This window comes from Dipodomys spectabilis, unplaced genomic scaffold (assembly GCF_019054845.1).
Source record: "Dipodomys spectabilis isolate Male_0828 unplaced genomic scaffold, ASM1905484v1 ptg000102l, whole genome shotgun sequence".
NCBI lineage: Eukaryota > Metazoa > Chordata > Mammalia > Rodentia > Heteromyidae > Dipodomys > Dipodomys spectabilis.
In genome coordinates this window covers 6577811-6592922 of record NW_024870779.1, presented here as the reverse complement: position 1 = coordinate 6592922, position 15112 = coordinate 6577811, and positions in this window count along the sequence as shown.

The window sequence follows — 15112 nt, the reverse complement described above, 5'->3', positions numbered from 1 at the left end:
TCAGGCAGGGATGTTCTTTATCTTGTAAGAAGGCAATCTGAGAATCTGGTCTTGTAGTTAATGCTAAGAGGCAAACATCACTCACACAAGTGTTCTGGTTCTGCGTTACATAGCAGCACCTGAAAATTTGATGCTAGCAGGATATCAGTGGTTCATGCCTGCAATTCCAGCTACTCAGGAAACTGAAATGTGAGGGTCAGGGTCAAATCCAGCCTGCACAGAAGTCCATTAACATCTTGTCTCTAATGATGCGTTGACTATCTGGAAGTGAAGATGTGATTCAAGGGGTAGAGCACCAGCTTTGAGTGAAAAATGCAAGTGAGATTGAGGCCTTGAGATTAAGCCCAAGTGTTCAAGCCTTAGGATCAGCGCACACACATATTTGTGTACAATTACACATGCACAGACACACAGAAGCCAAATCATTTTGTATTTTATCTGTGAAAGTCTACAAAGCTAGTTAAAGTATGGATTATATTCTTCTGTCAGTGGTAGGAATGCAGTCTGGTGCCTCATGTATTCTTCCTTATTGTGCTAGAAACATCGTATCCCAACAAACTGAAAACTTGCCATCCACTCAGTGTCTCAAACTTGTCAGGACCTATTCATTATTGTAGGAGCACCAACTGTAAACGACATTTTTCATAGCATCTATTGAGCAATGCCCAATCTTTATCATCCAATTATTTTTTTATTGTGAAAATACTGTACAGAGGGGTTACAATTACATGGGCAAGATAATGAGTACATTTTTTTCTTTTTTTTCCTTTTTTTGGGGGGTCCGTTCACAGGGCCTGAACTCTAGGCCTGGGCGCTTTCCCTCAGCTCTTCAGCTCAAAGCTAGCGCTCTACCACTTGAGCCACAGCGCCACTTCCGGCTTTTTTCTTTTTGCTTATGTGGTGCTGAGGAATCAAACCCAGGGCCTCATGCATGCAAGTCAAGCACTCTAGCACTAGGCCACCTTCCCAGCCCATGAGTATATTTTTTTAAATTTTTTTTTACTTCTATATGTATTTTATTTTTTATTGTGAAAATACTGTACAGAGGGGTTACAATTACATGGGCAAGATAATGAGTATAGTTCTTATCAAGCATTGTTGCCTCCTCCTTTGTTTCCCTTTCCCATCCTCCCCCAACCGCCACTGGTTCCTCCCCCCCCTCACCAAAGTTGTAAATTTTGTTTTCGACATGACAACATGTACTTCTCATTGTTGCAACGGGTCCACTTTTATCCTTATTTAAACGACTTGTTTCTTCCCTTCGCCTCCACAAATTATACCGACATCAAATACAGTGAAAGCAGGGGTTATACTGCGATTGTGGGGGAAGGACATACAAAGCAGCTAAGAAATAAGTTTATAAATGTGTCAGAAACAAATGCATGAAAGAAAAAAAGCATTTGAATACATAACTTAGGGTTCATTTTCCTAACATCACCTTATCTGACCTTTTCTGCTTGACTCATACATATACTAGATATTGCAAATGAGGGAAACCATGGGACCTATGTTTCTTTGGGCTTGGCTTACTTCACTTAATATAATTTTTCCAAGTCTTTCCATTTCCTAACAAATTGTTCAATGTCATTCTTTCTGATGGAGGCATAGAATTCCATTGTGTATATATACCACATTTTCTTGTTCCATTCATCTACTGAGGGGCATCTGGGTTGGTTCCATATCTTAGCTATAGTAAATAATGCTGCAATAAACATAGTTGTGCTGATAGCTTTAGTGTGGTCTTGTTTGTAAACATTTGGGTAAATGCCCCAAAGTGGGACTGCTGGGTTCTAGGGGAGTTCTATGTGGAGTCTTTTGAAGAACCTCCATACTACTTTCCAATGTGGTTGAACAAGTTTACACTCCCACCACCAATGAAGTAAGGTTCCCTTCTGACCACATCGGCTCCAGCCTCTGTTGTTATTAGAGTTCTTGATTTTTGCCATACTAACTGGGGTGAAGTGCTATCTTAATGTGGTTTTGATTTGCATTTTTTTATGCCTAGGTTGGTTGAGCATTTCTTCATCCTTCTTTCTTCTTCAGAGAAGTTTCTCTTTAAGTTTGAGCCCACTTATTTATTGAAGATTTGTTGTTGGGTGATTTAATTTTTTTAGTGCCAAGTATATTTTAGATATGAGACCCTTGTCCATTGTATGGCTACTGAAGATGTTCTCCCAATCTGTGGGCTTTCTATTGATCCTGCTAGCTATGTCCTTTGCCATGCAGAAGCTCTACAACTTCATGCAATCCCGTTTGTCTAACCTTTCTTTGATTTGTTATGTTTCCCGGTCTCTATTAAGAAAATTTCGGCCTCAGCCAAGGAGACCTAGGGTTTCTCCTATTCCATCCTGTAATGTTTTCAGAGTGTCTGCTTTGTTTCCGAGGTCTTTGATCCATTTGTAGTTGATTCTGGTGCAGGGTGATATATAAGGATGTAGCTTTAGTTTTCTACAAGTAGTTAACCAATATTGTCAGCATCATTTACTGAAGAGGCTGTCTTTCTTCCATTCTATTTTTTTAGCTGTCTTATCAAAGATTAGATGGCTACAGGTCTGTAGGTTCATTTCTGGGTTTTCAGTTCTGTTCCATTGGTCCTGAGGTCTGTTCTTGTGCCAGTACCAAGCTGTTTTGATTACTATGGCTTTAGAGTAGAGTTTGAAATTTGGTATTGATATTCCTCCAGCTGTGTTCTTTCCATTGAGGAGCGTTTTTGCTATTCGGGGTCTTTTATTGTTCCATATGAATTTTTGGATTGCCTCTTCTATTTCGTTGAAGAATGAGTTTGGAATTTTGAGAGGTATCCCACTGAATTTATAGAAATCCATGGGAAGTATTCCCATTTTCGCGATGTTAATCTTTCCAATCCAGGAGCATGGGAGTTTCTGCCACTTTCTAAGTTCTGTTTTGATTTCCTTTTTCGTTTTTAAAGTTTTCATCAAAGAGATCCTTCACTTCTTTGGTTAAGTTAATTCCTAGGTATTTTATTTTTTGTGGGGCTATTACAAATGGAGTTGCATTCCTAATTTCAGCCACACTTTTCTCATTGTTGGCATAGAGAAGAGCCATTGATTTTTGGGGGTTCATTTTATACCCTGATACTTTGCCAAAGTTTTGAATCAGCTTGAGTAATTTGGGAGTGGAGGCTATGGGATTCTTTAAATATAAGATCATGTCATCTGCAAAGAGGGAGAGTTTTATTTCTTCTTTCCCTGTTTGGACCCCCTTATGTTTGCATTTTTTCTTATTGCTGTAGCTAGGCATTCTAATACTAGATTGAACAGAAGCGGAGACAGTGGACATCTTTGTCTTGTTCTGGAGTTAAGAGGAAATGGCTTTAGTTTTTCACCATTAAATATAATGCTGGCTGTAGGTTTGTCATATACAACCTTTATTGTATTGAGGAATGTTCCATGGATTCCTAAGTTTCTCCAAACCTTCAGCATAAAGGGGTGTTGGATCTTGTCGAATGCTTTTTCTGCATCTATTGAGATAACCATGTGGTTCTTATCCTTGCTCCTGTGGATGTGAAGAATAATATTAATTGATTTGTGTATATTGAACCATCTTTGCATCCCTGAAATGAATCCTGTTTGATTGTGGTGTATGATGTTTTGCATGAATTGTTGAAGTCGATTGGCCATAATTTTGTTGAGAAGTTTTGCATCAATGTTCTTCAAAGAAATGGGTCTATAGTTCAATTCCTTTGATGAGTCCCTGCCTGGTTTTGGGATGAGGGTTATGATAGCTTCATAGAATGTGTTCAGTAGTGAACTTTCTCTTTCAATTTCATTAGTACATTTCTTATCAAGCATTGTAGCCTTCTCCATTGTTTCCCCTTCCCAATCTTTCTCTGCCCTTCACCCAAACCTCCCCATGGCACCCGGCCCCCTCCCGTCCCCCCCACCAAAGTTGTAAAGTTTGATTTTGACAAAACGACTTGTACTTCTCATTGTTGCAATGGGTCCACCTATATCCCTATTTAAACGATTAGTTTTTCCCCTTCCCCTCCACAAATTATACCCACATCAAATACAGTGAAAGCAGGGGTTATACTGTGGGGGAGAGTCATACAAACCAACAAAGAAACAGTGTTATAAATATGGTGGAAACAATCACATGAAGAAAAAAATATTTGAATATATATCTTAGGGTTCATTTCCCTAAGATCACCTTATCTGACCTTTTCTGCTTGACTCAGACATAGACTAGATATTGCAAATAAGGGAAACCTTGGGACCTATGTTTCTTCATCCAATTATTTTCAAAGGATTGGCTTGCAGCCAGGCATTGATGGATCATGCCCCAATTCCTAGCTGCTCAGAAGGTTGAGATCTGAAAATCATGGTTCACATCTCATCTGGATCAACAAACCCAAGAGATTCTTCCTTCCAGCCCATCAGCAAAATGCCACAGTGGAGGTATGGTGGCTCAAGTAATAGAGTTACAGCCTTGAACAAGAAAACCAAGTCATAGTCAAAGGGCTGAATTTAAGCTCAGAGACTGAGAAAGTTGCTCAGGTACCATGCTTGCCTTGCATGCATGAAGCCCTGGGTTCTATCCTCAGCACCACATAAGCAGAAAAAGCTGGAAGTGGTGCTATGGCTCAAGTAGTAGATCACTGGCCTTGAGCTGAAGAGGTGAAGGACAGTGCCCAGGCCCAGAGTTCAGAACCCACAACTGACAAAAGAGAGAGAGAGAGAGAGAAAGGGAAGGAGGAAGAGAGAGAGATAGAGAGAGAGAGAGGGAAAAATGCCAAAAGAAAGGAATTTCATCAGGGCCACAGAGTGAGGAAGTACCACAACGGACAAAAAAATAAAGATATTATCTGTGCCGTCAAGATTTTATTTTTTCTCTAATGGAGGAAGACTGAAAAGACACTGGGCTAGTATTTGCTTTGACTGAAAATTGGCATCAGCAAATCAAGTTGTTAAAATCAAATAAGCAACACCTTACATTGATGACTACTAGGCTTATGAGGCAATATTTTTCTCTAAAATGTATAATCTGAACAAAATATGAATGCAGAAGCTAATGTTGGTTTTTCTTTTGTTTCTTTAGATTTAAAAATGTTGTTGTAAAGGTGGTGGACAGAGGATGTACAGTTATACAAGTCAGGTAATGTGTAATTTCCTTTTAAATATTTTGACTTTCTCCCTCATTTTCTCCCCATTATTCCCCTCCCAGCCATCTCCCCACAACGGTTATAGGTTATTTCCAACACAGTGTCTATGGAGTTTCACTGCTGAATTGGATCACCCTTTTCCCCCCATTTCTGTGCTTTTCTGTCCCATTGTACTGTTTGTAGTTCCTTTTTTCTCTGTTTTTGATTTATTGCCTCTGTTGATGTTTTTTGATTTCTGTTCCCTTTAGTTGTATATAAATTTATCTGATTTGGGGAAAGAAGGGGGAAGCACTGAGAGTGTGTTTCTCTCCTCTTAAGCCTGGTGGAACCTCAGGTGACCTTGGTGAGAGTTGAGGATCACTGCAGTGCAGCCCAGCTCTCCCACAGTAGTTCCCTCCTCTGGCAAGTGTGTGGTAGCAGCCTGATGCCCAGTGGCTTCACATGTGATCCTAACTGATCAGGAGGTTCAGGTCTGAGGATCACAGATTGAAGCCACCAGGGACAGAAAAGTTCTTGAGATTCTTATTTCCACATATCCAGCAAAAGTCAAAAATAGGATGTGTCTTAAGTATTTGAGCACCAGCCTTGAGCAGAAACGCAAAGATACAGAGGTTAGGCTCTGAGATCAAGTCCCAGTACCCCAATAAATGGAAAAGTCCGGTGGCCCTATGGAAATATGCCCCAGGGACTTCACAAACCCAAGACGATCACAGCCATAAGGATGGGTGGAGAGGTTTTCTCATCCCATCATATTCTACAGAGTTGCAGCAGCTTAGAAAGCTTTCCCAGAGAGGACTCAGTGGCCTGAGTACAGGCAAAGCCAGGTGCTGTTGTTTCAGGGGCATGGAGGAAGCACCTGACAGCCAGTGACTCTTGCTGTCAGCAGGAAACAGATGCTCACACAAGCCTCAGTGCTGGAGGAAGCCCTTCCCTTTCCTTATGCCTTCCCATCAACACACCTTGGGGAATGCCCTGGTGATTATTAGAACTATTTACATTCCTGCTGACCAGCATCTATCACAGAGGGAAAACAAAAGCAGCCTGCATGAGTTTTCATTGACTCCCACTTGAACCCAGGAGGCTTTCACTGGGTTTAGAAAGAGGATCTCTACCCCTACCCATTCCCAATATATGTCCTTTCTGCCAGCCAGGACTCCAGGCAATCCGCTCTGGGACTCTTCACGGACTTGTACTGGAACCAGGTGGGCACCATGAGAGGCTTCTGAGCACCTGCAATGGAGTCCCTTCTGCCTGCTGCAGAGACACAAGAGTCTCAAACTTCTTGGAATGGCCATGCTGGAGTCTCCCTGCAGGCAAAGGATCTTTGGTGAGCTGGAGACTGAGCTGGGATTCCCCTGTGCATTATTTAATGGCTCTTGATCACCCTCTTCCACTCCTGTACTTCCAATTGTATACTAAACTGTTCCTCCTCCTCAACACCCCTCCTCCCTATATTCCTTCTGCCCACCTGTGGGGCCTCTAATCCTAGCAAAGTAGGGGGGAAGTTCATTCCACACTTTCAATGTCTCTGTTGTCTAAACCACATAATATCCCTGTATGTTTTTCTGTTCCACTCAGTGCAACACCTGTGAACACTCATTAAGAATAGGAAGCTACAAGACTGTTTGGTATTGGTTGTTGGAGCATAATGCCCAATCCAAGCCACAGGACACCACTCAGAATTCAATCGCACTCCACCTGTGCTCTCCGTGGGAGCTCTAGAGGCCAAGGAAGTGTGAGGGAAACTGCAGGGCCAGAGGTCTTGAGACTTGAGCATAACATGAATGCAAAACCAACCCAAAGGCCAGGCTCTATATTGGGCACCAGTAACTCATGCCTGTAATGCTACCTACTCAGGAGGCTAAGATCTGTGGTTTGGGATTTGAAGCCAGTTTGGGAAGAAAAGACCCCATGAGACTATAGTCTTCCATTTACCACTCAAAATCTGGAAATGGCACGTGGCTCAAGTCTAAATGCTAGCCATAAGCACAAAGACAGTGCCCAGGCTCTGAGTTCAAGACCCACATCCAATGGGGGGGGGGGTGGGAAGGACGTTGGGCACTGGTGGATAATAGTGGTAAATTTGGCTCCTCAAGAGGCTGAAATCTGAGGATTAATGTTTGAAGCACCCTGTGCATAAAAGTGCATTAGACTCTTCTGTCCAATTCACCATCAAAAAGCCAGAATGGAGCTTTGGTTGAAGTGGTAGATCACCAGCCTGAGGTAAATAGCTTAGTTTTGAGAGCAGAGACCTCCTTTCAATCCCCAGTGGCAGGTTAAAAAAAGAAAGCCTAAGAAAAGCAAAACCATAACGCTTGCAGGGGATCCAGCAGAACAGTTAGGTGAGACTAAAACTGAAGTTCAAGTTCACATTTCACCCAGAAATTGTGGTGTTATTGAAAAAGCTACTCAAAGAGCAATTTGACTTGCCATGGACTTCCCCAACAAAAGGAATCACATTTAGCATTCCCAAAAATACATCTATCTATGTATCTCTTTATCTATCTATCTATCTCTCTGTGTATTTATCTATGTATGTATGTATGTATGTATCTATCTATCTCTTTATGTATCTATCTATGTGTCTATCTATGTATCTATCTATGTATCTATTTATCTATCTATGTATCTATCTATGTATGTATGTATGTATGTATGTATGTATCTATCTATCTCTCTATGTATCTATCTATGTGTCTATCTATGTATCTATCTATTTATCTATCTATGTATCTATCTATGTATCTATCTATGTATCTATCTATCTATCTATCTACCTACCCACCTACCTACCTACCTAGTTCTGCGTCTGAACTCTTGGCCTTAGGCTTCCAAGGCAAGCATTTTATCAATTGAAATATACCTCCACACTTATGTGATTTTCTTAGATTTCTTATAAGGCTTTGCGTTTTTGGCCTGGACATTCTGGACTGATAACCTCCTGATTTTGGAATGTAGGTGAGCACCACCCCTTCCATTTTCCATTGATTCATAGGAATCTTGATACCCTTTCGCCTCCACTGGTCACAATTTTGGTTTTCCACATCTGTGCCCCTGCATTAACTAGAATTTGAGGCCAAAGTCTGCACACCTGGCCAAATATTCATATTTTTTCCACAAATGATAAAATGCTTACAATTTACACTTCATCTCACTTAGTATTTTCTCTTGAAGCTGTTTCATTTGGCACTTTGTGTGACACTCCAAATCTTCTTTCCTTCTTCCTCAGTCCTCTTTCTCCTCATCTTCAAAAACATGTATGATATATATGTTTATGCATAAAAATATATATGTATTAATGTAAAATAGAAAAGAGACCTCACTATATGTTTCTTTTGTGCCACACAGAGTACACATGTTAGATATTTCTAAAAGCATACATTATTTGAGCACAGGTGGCTCATGTCTATAATTCTATCTACTAGCTGGCTGAGATTGAGAATTGTGGTTTGAAATCCAGCCGGAACCAGAAAGTCTAAGAGACATTTAACTTATCTCTGGTTAACCAAAGAGCTGGGCCTGGAGGTCTGCCTCAAGCTGTCTAGCACTGGCCTTGAGCAATGAAGCTTGGAGACAATGCCTGGACCATTAGATCAATTAGATAAAGCATGTGCAACATACATTTCTAAAATGAAGTCCTTTCTTCTTTTAGACATGGTGCAATTCTTCTACTACTAGAAGGATCAATGTCATAAAAAGTTACAAAATTCAATAGGTATAGTAAAATCTGAATTCATCTGAATTAAACCTGTCAATCTGGTTACTCAGAAGGCTGAAATCTAAGAATCCAGGTTTGATGCCAGGTTAGATATAAAGCCTATGAGACTCTTATCTCTAATTAACAAGCAATAAGCGGGCACTGGGAATGTGGTTTGAATGAAAGCACAAGATCATCAGTTCAAGACCTGGACTTGGTCATACCCAGAAAAATGTCAAACACCCACTATGGTCATTTTGTAACTGTCAACTTAAACTTCAAACACTAGAGGGAGCCTGGGAACTTCCTAAATGTGCTGACCTTTTAGTCCAGGTGCCCATTAGATGGGGCATTCCGGGCAGAGCAGATGGCTTCTGGCTTTTCCCTTGTGTTCTTTCAATATAGTCACACACAAACACACCACCTCCTTGGCACATAATTCCTAAAGCAGCCAGGCTGGGACAGGGAGGTCGCAATCTCACACAGGAATCCAAGTCCCAGCTCTGCTAGCTGGCCAGGTGCAGCAGTGGTCTGATAACCTGCCAGTCCACTGACAGCTGCTTGAAATGACTGTGCCAGCATTGGGGCTGGAACTCACGGCAGTGCACTGTCCCTCAGCTTTTGTGCTCAGGGCTGGCTCTCTACCAGTTGAGAGCACTTCTATTCTGGATTTTGGCTGGTTCACTAGAGAAAAGAGTTTCAGACTTTCCTGCCCAGCAGGCTTCTTGCCTGGCTATCAGGATTGGATTTCAAGTGGAAGCCACCAACAACCTAGTTGTATCATTTTATACATGTTGACATACACAGAGTCACTGTATTCATCGACTGGGAGACTTGAACATAGCAGATAAAGTTATAAAAATTTTGTAAAGTTAGTGAAAACATATTAAAATATATACTTTGTAGAAGAGACTAGAATATTCTCAGTCCTTCAATGAGCAAAAGAACAAGACTGTATATAATGAGACACAGAGCATTTGAACAAATAAGAATTCAAATGAAAAGAACAGTCAGAATTTTCCCTACAATTGGAAGACATCTTTTCTTTCAAGCTTTAAGGAAGACTAAAAACTTGATCACATATTAAGATATGAAGTAAATCTCAGTGAATTTCACATCAGGACAATTCTATCTTCCATCTCTGACTGTAGAGAGAAAATAGGAAATTAACAATACAAAACAAGAGCAAAAATAAAAGGGCAAATGGATCAGAAATTTCAACTCACCTTAATCTACTCAAAGGCATTATTCATACTTGATATAATCATATATGAAATCATGTACCAGGACATAAACATGAACACACTTACTGAAGTGTGGTATAAATAAAGGAGGTTGGTATTGGTTTAACACCTTAGAAGAACTAACTTCTAATTTTATAAGGTGCATATTATGGTGCTGACACATGTACTGTTGGGAAGGGAAGTGGAGCAGATAAATGGAGAGAAGAAGGGTGAGCCAATACAGTCATTAGAGTCAATGTGCACCTATAAAAGCTATCAGTAACTTGAGGAGATTCCTGGGTTTGGCACATTGAGGAGAAGATACATTGTACTCATAATCTGGCATGAATGGAAACCTCTTGGTATAGCTACTTAGATATGTTAAATATTAAGTGTTGTGCTGCCTCTTGTGTACCATCTCCCTTCCTTTTGGTGTCACCCTGCCTTCCAGGTGACTCCTTTTAACAACATAGATTACAACTTCAGTGTGTGTAAATCACCTCATCCTACAATGAGTCCTGTCCACCACACATAGATTCTCAATGTAGAATTTTGGGGTGGTATAAGCCTTTCACTGGCCAGTCTGGGAGTCAGAGGAGAAATTCAGTCGTTGTTTGTGGAGACAATTTCAGAACACATTTCACAGAATTTCCAGTCTATCCCTGTGAGGACAAGGGCTATTTTCTTAGAGTGCATATTAACTCTCCCTGCATGCATCCATTCTTTCCTTCTCCCTGGTCTCTCATTCCTAATTTCTGAAATCCTTTCCCACATTAGGTTGTTGAACACAGACTTTTTTCCTAGGTGTCCTTCCCCATTTCTAGGGAACATGACAGTGCTGGATACCAGAAATCTATGGAGTTGTAGGTGGTGAATTACTTTTTCAGATGTTGACCAAAAACTCCATTATGGTGAGGTGACTTCTGGTGACTGAGAGATAAGTGGAGATTTTACTGCAGTAGGGTTGACTCTGAGCATTCTTATATTTCACTACAGAGCAAGACCAAAGCAGGTGCAGAATGGGGCATAAGAAAACGGAAAATATTTTATATGCTTCAATTAGGGAAATTGTAAAACTAATAAACTTGGGAAGAAAAATGAATTAATGTATTATTTCTTTGTATAATTAATATCTTAGAGTTAAAATATTCTATCAAGCTGATAAACCAAGTAGTCCAAATTTAGTGATATGAAATAATCTATAAAATAGGAAAGACAATGCTAATTAAAATCTGTTTTGGATGAAAAGGATCAGGAAAAGAAACCTAATTTTGAACTTGATAGAGATATAATGGACATCCTCTCTTAAAGTAATAGACCTAAAGAGTATTAAGAAGCTGAAAATAGTGGCTGGGAAGGTGGCTCAGTGATAAAGTGCTTGCCTTTCAGGCATAAGGCGCTGGGTTCGATTCCTAAGGACCACATAAGTAGAAAAAAACCACAAGTGGCACTGTGGCTCAATAGATAGAGCGATTGCCTTCAGCTAAAGAGTTGAGAGACAATGTCCAGGCCCAGAGTTTAAGCCTTACAACAGAACAAAGAACAAAAACAAAAGCTGAAAATATCACACAGACTGTACTATTATTAAAAACATACTTGGCTGGGAAGTTGGCTCAGTGGTAGAGTGCTTGCCTTGCATGCATGAGGCCCTGGGTTCAATTCCTAAGCATCACAAAATGCAAAACAAGCTAGAAGGAGTGCTGTAGCTCAAGGAATAGAGCACTAGCCTTGACCTGAAGAGGTGAGGGACAGTGCCCAGGCTCAGAGTTCAGGCATCATGACTGACAAACACACACACACACACACACACACACACCCCTGTGGAAGAAACAAACCATACAATGAAATATATTCTGTTTTCCTTTTGTCCATCTTGGTCTTCAATGTCAGTGCATAGGTGATTTTTTCTGCTCAAACCTAGTATTCATTAACTCAGAACCCCCCTTTGCTTCTGATTTTTTTGTTGGTTAATTGAATATATGAGTCTCAGGAATGTTCTTGCCTGGCTGGCTTCAAACAACTTGATAAGATTTGAGCTTGCTGATGAGCTAAGATTATTAGCATAAGCTATCAGCCCTGAAAAATGAAAGATAATTTTTATTTTTTTTAATTTTTTTTTTGGTCCAGTCATAGGGCCTGTACTCTGGGCCTGGGCACTGTCCCTTAGCTCTTCAGCTCAAGGCTAGCACTCTACCACTTGTGCCACAATGCCACTCCCGGCTTTTTTCTTTTTGCTTATGTGGTGCTGAGGAATCCAACCCAGAGCCAAAGGCATGCAAGGTAAGTGCTCTACCACTGAGCCAAATTCCCAGCCCGAAAGATACTTTTTAAACTGCAAACACAGTGTACATAAAAACATAGAACAATCTTCCAAATTATCTGAATATCAATATCACATCATTACCTCATGGCTCTGTGTGTGTGCTTGTGTGCATGTGTACACGTGTGTGTGTGTGTGTGTGTGTGTGTGTGTGTGTGTGTGCGCGCACCTGTGGGCATGTGTGCGTGTATACTCTCATGTGTCAGCCTGGTCCTTGGGCTCTAACTAAGGTCCTGGGTACTGTCTCTGAGCTCTTTTGCTCAATGCTATTGCTCTACCATTTGAGCCACAGCTATACTTCCTGGATTTAATGTTTAATTAAATCTAAGAATCTCTGGGACTTTCTGTCCAGTTTGATATTGAAGAGGGATCTTCATACTTCAGCTTCTTGAATAGCTACCATTACAGGTATGAGCCACCAGCCCTGGTCCACTTGCTGCATTTTTTTCTCCATTGTGGGGCTAGAACTCTGGTCCTGGGCACTGTTCTGTGCTCTTCAGCTCAAGGTGAGTGCTCTACCGATTGAGCCACAGTGGCACTTCTGGATTTCTGAGTGGTTTATGCGAGACAAGAGTCTCCTGGACTTTCCTGCCAGGGCTGGCTTTAATTCTCAGATCTCAGCCTCCTGAGTAGCTAGGAATACAAATGTGAGCCACTGGCAACCAGTTCACTTCCTGTGTTTTGAAGGTTAATTGGAGATGTGTTTCTAGTCCTATAGATAAAGGTATTAGTTCTAATGTAGATGCCTGTACTTGAACTGAACCACACAGTAAGGCTTATTTCTAATATATTCCTCTTAGAGATGAGATCACAATATATGAATTGGGGGAGGGGGGTCAGATACTCAGATACCATATGTAAATTGAGTATGTATGTGTCTACTTGAGTGTGTGCACCTATGTGAACCCATGTACATCTCCACAAGAGTTTCCATTACCTATGAGTCTCTGCAAGATGAGATTTTTTTTTTAATTCTAAAGATTTTGTACAGAGGGGCTGCAGTTAAATAAGTAAGGTAATGAGTACATTTCTTGTGGAACATTGTTACCCACTCCTCCTTTATTGTCCCTCTATTCCTTTCCTCCCTAAACTCTCCTCTCTCCCCACAAAGTTCATTTCCAACACCAAATACTTGTTGCATTAGTTACAACACCAAACCTTGGGAATCTCATGCATACATGACAATATTCAAAGCAACAGATATTAAATCATCTGAATTCTACTTCATTTCCTGGAAACTGAGGCATTGACTGCACCCAGGCCTTTTCAGAGATGGTGGGGTGTACTGGTAAAACTATGTACAGTTATGGAAATAGTGAGTGTCTTATGAGGAGCAGGCAGAAGCCCAGGGGCACAGTGTGGGGTCCTGATGGAGGAAGAGTCTTAGGTAAGAGGACCCCAGGAAGTGACCACAGACTTGACAGAAGACCAAAGAGAACTTGGAACCCAGGTCTCCAAGTAGCCACATTCCAGAACCACAACAGGAAAACTCATCCGAGTTAGCAAGGAAAGCAACATGTTTTCCTGTTGCTGCCCGCTTTTCAATACCTCAGGCTCCAGGAGATCCTGCAGAGAGCGCCTGGCTGACACCTGCAGACACTGGATCAACCCCCGACCCAGACCCCAGTCCCAACCCAGACCCAGAAGAACCTTCTGGCAGTTCCTAAGGAGAGACAGGCAAGTGGCACCTGGCAGCCCAGCCCAGGACAGCAGGGATGGGGACACTGCTGTGACTCCTCCAAGCCAACCCCAGGTGCCAAGTGTGGTGGACACCAAGTGGGCTGTGCCCACTGCACTGAAGACAAAGCTGTGTGGGGCTGAGATAGCAGCTGAAGAATCAGCATGTGCTCCAGCTGACCTGGAGGCCAGGATGGCCGAGTCCTCTTCACGTCAGATCCTTGCATCTCCAGCTGTGTCTGCAGTAGAACCAGCACTGCCATGTACCCACGTGGATGTTTGCACAGCCCTGGAGACAGTCCTAGTCCCCCTAGAAACAGCAGCAGAAGAGCCACAGTGCAGAAGAGCAGTTCTGCGTCTTGTTATGGATCTTCCCAGGGCACATGATGAGGACACCTCTCCATCAGAGGCAAATGACTCAGAACAACCACAGGGCTCCATTGATGAGGCCCTCAATGAGCCTCTGCCTGCATCAGGAGAGGAAGAACAGTTTCCACTTGTGGCAGCTAAAACTTCCAAGCAGGGGGCAGCTGATCTGTACCTGGAGGATTACTTGTCTCTGACATCTGAGACAGACTCTTCTGCACATGAGTCAGAAGATGAAGAAGCACAACTCTGTTTTGCTGACCCAGAGCTGTCCAGTGTATCTGACACAGACTCTATTCCACCAAAGGAGGAAGACGAAGAACAACCACAAGGTAAAGCACTATTTTGCTGGCATCAGAAGGTGTCTCTGAGCGATGCTTATGAAGAAAACACTCTTCCTCCAGTGGATGTCTGAAGAGCAATTCCACATTATATCTGACTTTGGTCTCTAGTTTTCCAAGGGCACACAACAGAACAAATGGACTCCAACCTGTGAGTGTCCTTGCTGCTCTAGAGATGTCACAGGCTTCACAGACTGTGTGATCTGGACCCACTTTTACCTGCAGAGGGCAACTTAGCGCCAGCAGATACACCCCAGTGTGCTTCCCTATTAACACTGGGAGCAGAAATCTGGGTGTGGAGGTAGAGACTCAGGAACTCCCGAGCTGCCCTGAGCTCAGCTGCAGCACTTAAACAAGTCCTTTCCC